Below are 4,580 nucleotides of genomic sequence, written 5' to 3' on the forward strand. Positions count from 1 at the left end.
GGACTGCCCCTGGTTCGCATTTAGCGTTCCCTCTAATAACTTCCAGCAACCCATGAAGCGTTATCATTGGAAAGTTCTTCCTCAGGGCATGGCTAATAGCCCTACTTTATGTCAAAAATTTGTTGCTAAAGCTTTGGAACCCACATGTTTGAAATATCCCTCACTGTATATGGTTCATTATATGGATGACATCTTGTTAGCCCATGATAATGAAAGTGTTTTATTATCCGCCTTTTCTGGTTTACAAGCAGATTTGCAACATTATGGTCTTCAAAAAGCGCCAGAAAAAATTCAGCGTAGCCCTCCATATTCCTATCTGGGATTCCAGCTGGAGGGGGAAACGTTTAAAGCTCAAAAATTAGAACTTCGTAAAGATAATCTGAAAACAATGATTTTCAAAAATTACTAGGAGACATTAATTGGATTCGACCTTATTTAAAAATTACTACAGGGGAATTGAAACCTGTTTGATATCCTTAAAGGACCAGCAGATCCTACCTCCCCCAGATCATTAACTGACGAGGGACGCAAAGCATTACAGATAGTAGAAGAGGCTTTAGTCTCTCAAACAAGTTCCCATTGTGATTATACAAAAGAATGGGGATTATATATTTTTTCTTCCAAACACTCCCCTACTGCTGTTCTTTTCCAAGATTCCCCAATGTATTGGATACATTTGCCTGCCTCCCCCGCCCGAGTACTAACTCCTTATTTCGACTCAATCAGTTCCCTCATCACCAAAGGTCAACAAGAGTCTCGGGAACTACTTGATAGAGACCCTCATTTTATCTGCCTGCCTTATACTAAAGAGCAACAAAACTGGTTATTTCAGTTTAGTGATGCTTGAAATGCTGCCCTGGCTCATTTTGCTGGCTGCTAGAAAACCATTTCCCAGCTAACAAACTGCTACATTTCGCTAACTGACATGAATTTGTCTTTCCCTCCTCCGTTGCTAATCAACCACTTCCAGATGCTGTAACTGTATTTACTGATGGATCTTCAAATGGAAAAGCTGCATGTGTTGTCAATGAATAAATTACCTCTTGGTTTACAGGCTGTACTTCCGCGCAAGAAGTAGAACTTTGTGCCATATTTGCTGTTTTGCAACAATTTCACTCTGAACCTTTGAATGTTTTTTCTGACAGTCACTATGTTGTTCGGGCACTTAATCAAGTAGAAACCATTCCATTCATACACACTGTTAATTCTGTAATTCAACAGCTCTTTCAAGATATTCAAATCCTTTTACAGCATCAGTTCAGTTCAGTTCAGTTGCTCAGTCGTGTCCGACTCTCCGCGACCCCATGAATCACAGCACGCCAGGCCTCCCTGTCCATCACCAACTCCCGGAGTACACTCAAACTCATGTCCACAGAGTCGGTGATGCCATCCAGCCATCTCATTCTCCGTCGTCCCCTTCTCCTCCCGCCCCCAACCTTTCCCAGCATCAGAGTCTTTTCCAGTGAGTCAACTCGTCGCATGAGGTGGCCAAAGTATTGCAGTTTCAGCTTTAGCATCAGTCCTTCCAATGAACATCCAGGACTGACCTCCTTTAGAATGGACTGGTTGGATCTCCTTGCAGTATAAGGGACTCTCAAGAGTCTTCTCCAACACCACAGTTCAAAAGCATCGATTCTTCGGCGATCAGCTTTCTTCATAGTCCAACTCTCACATCCATACATGAGCACGGGAAAAACCATAGCCTTGACTAGATGGACCTTGGTTGGCAAAGTAATGTCTCTGCTTTTTAATATACTATCAAGGTTGGTCATAACTTTCCTTCCAAGGAGCAAGGGACTTACAAATGTTTTTTTTTTGGCCACATCAGAGCTCATTCTGGCTTGCCTGGACCCCTGACGTCAGGAAATGAGCTGGCTGATTCTACTACTCATATCTTTCTTTCCCAAACACAAAAAGCAGAACAGTCCCATCGGCTTCATCATCAAAACAGTCATACCCTCAGGTTGCAATTTAAAATCCCCCGAGAGGCAGCCAGACAAATCGTTAAACACTGTCCTGTCTGTCCTCAGTTTCTTTCTGTCCCTCACTACAGCGTTAACCCCTGGGGCCTTCTACCTAATCACCTCTGGCAAATGGATGTTACGCATGTCCTATCGTTTGGAAAATTAAAGTATGTACATGTTAATGTTGATACTTTTTCTGGCTACATTTTTGCTTCCTTACAGACTGGAGAAGCTGCTCGACATTGTATTGCACACTGTCTTGCAGCTTTTTCTGTTATGGGCACTCCTAAAGTCATAAAAACAGACAATGGACCTGGCTATGTTTCGCAAACATTTCTTAGTTTTCGTTCTCGTTTGTCCATTTCTTTGAAAACAGGTATTCCCTACAATCCTCAAGGACAAGGCATAGTGGAACGCACCCATCAGACTCTAAAACATAAACTCTTAAAATTAAAAAAGGGGGAATTGTACCCCCTGACACCTTATAACTATCTACATCATGCTTTTTTTATCCTTAATTTTTAAATTTAGATTCAGAAGGAAAAACCGCAGCGCAACGATTTTGGACGCCCATGACCTACAACAAACCCCTCGTAAAATGGAAAGACCCCATTACTAACCAATGGCATGGCCCCGATCCTGTTTTAATATGGGGACAGGGGCATGTTTGTATTTTTCCACAGGATGCCAAAGTGCCGCGCTGGCTCCTGGAGAGGTTGGTACGCCAGGCGGAGAAGATCCCTGACGGCTCAGATGAGGAGGCTACAAATAGGAGAAAGGAACGTCCTGCCGACGAATCAACAACTACATGAATTTGTAGAACAAGCAAGGCGTATTGCAGTTGATACAACCCAACCACACGTTTCTCTATCCTATTTGGTGCTTGCACTAGCCTGTGCAATAATGAATCAAGTATTTCACAGAGTTGAAGGAAATGTTTTCCTATCCTGGGCCCATTCTTATGCTGATTTTCATAACAGCTCCGCCTGCTGGGTTTGTACTGCTATGCCTTTTTCTGTAGTCGATGGGTTTCCTTGGTGGGTATCCCCTATACAGCAAATGCATTTTCCTACAGTCTGTGATTTTTTAACCCAGTATAAGCAAACTCACAGAAGTCTCAACACTCTAAATGTCTCTGCCCTTCCCAAGTGTAATGACACGGGTAATCAGAAGGCGAGTTCCTCGCTACAGTTCAACGTTAATGCGAGTTATAAGGCTGGTGAAGATGCATACCGCACTTATTCTAATACCAACAAAAATAAGACTTGTACGAGTCGATTTTTTGGAGATTATTATCAGATCTGGGATGAGTACTTTTGGATGACCCCGGAGAAAGGACAGTTACTGAGACGAGCGGCCATTTGCTGGGAAAAACAAAAACATCAACCCCGTTTTGGGGGAAAAGATTTTGGCAAACATTTGTTGAAGCATGTGGGTATTACCCCTATTTCTATGTGTACTCGGGTGATTAATGTAACCTTTAATTGTAATGCTTCCATCCTCTGGCCGGGATCTTATTGGGAAAACAGTCCTGGTATAAGATGGGTGGCTCCTAACGGGACAAAATGGATTTGTGGCCCTAATGTTTGGCCCTGGCTTCCTGTTGGTTGGGTGGGATGCTGTAGCCTTGGATTTGTGTTTGCTCCTGGCCGAATCACTCGCTCTCCTATGAAAAACCCTGCTAATCTTCCCCTTTTGAAAGCACGTTGGTCTCGAGCTGTGTTCCACTGGTATGATTATTTAGTGGCAGTATTTGTCCCTTCTATTGGAACAACAGATATAATGACCCATGTGGACGCTTTAACAAATTTTACTCAGCAGGCGTTACTGGACACAAAAAAGGCTATAGAAGCATTGAATGAAGAACAAAAACAGATGCGAAAGGCTGTTCTACAAAACCGAATGGCCCTGGACATTCTTACAGCTGTTCAGGGAGGGACCTGTGCTGTTATAAAAGTAGAGTGCTGTGTTTATATTCCTGATCTGTCCTCCAATATAGCTAATGCTGTTGATGACTTGCAGCATCAGATCAGATCTATGCAAGATCCCTAGCCCCCCTTTTGGGAACAGGTTAAATCCTGGTTCCATAGTGACTGGTGGAAAACCTTACTTATAATATTTGTAATTATACTTTGTCTCCTTTGTTGTGGACCATGTTTCCTGCAATGTATTATGAATTCAGTTACTGAAAGAATCATGATGTTTTCACGTATTACTAAAAAAATGACTGCCTTTTCTCCTGGAATAAAACAAAGAGGCTGGTCCTTTTTCTTTTCTTAATAAAAAAGAAAGGGGGAGATGCGGGAAGCCGGCCTGAACAAGGCCCCAAATGTCCGCCCTAGGAACACCTTGTAAGTGCTGTTCCCTGTCCCGCCACCCCTTAAGAGAGTCATAAAACGTTTACCAGGGCTTCTTTGTTCTTCCTTGAGAAAAACAGAGCAAATGACCCTTTGCTTAGTTTCCTGCTTTTCCCCCCCAGATTTATGTAAGTATGTTTTCCTTATCTCTTAAAATAGAGTAAGAATGTACTCCCTAATCTTTATAGCCTGCAGACTTGTTTTTCTTATCTCGTGAGCATTAGTCTAAATGCCAAGCTTGTCTTAGAAAGCAAACAAG

The sequence above is a fragment of the Moschus berezovskii genome, chromosome 14, assembly GCF_049115385.1.
Source record: "Moschus berezovskii isolate FMDL1 chromosome 14, NW_MosBer_1.0, whole genome shotgun sequence".
NCBI classification, from domain to species: Eukaryota; Metazoa; Chordata; class Mammalia; order Artiodactyla; family Moschidae; genus Moschus; species Moschus berezovskii.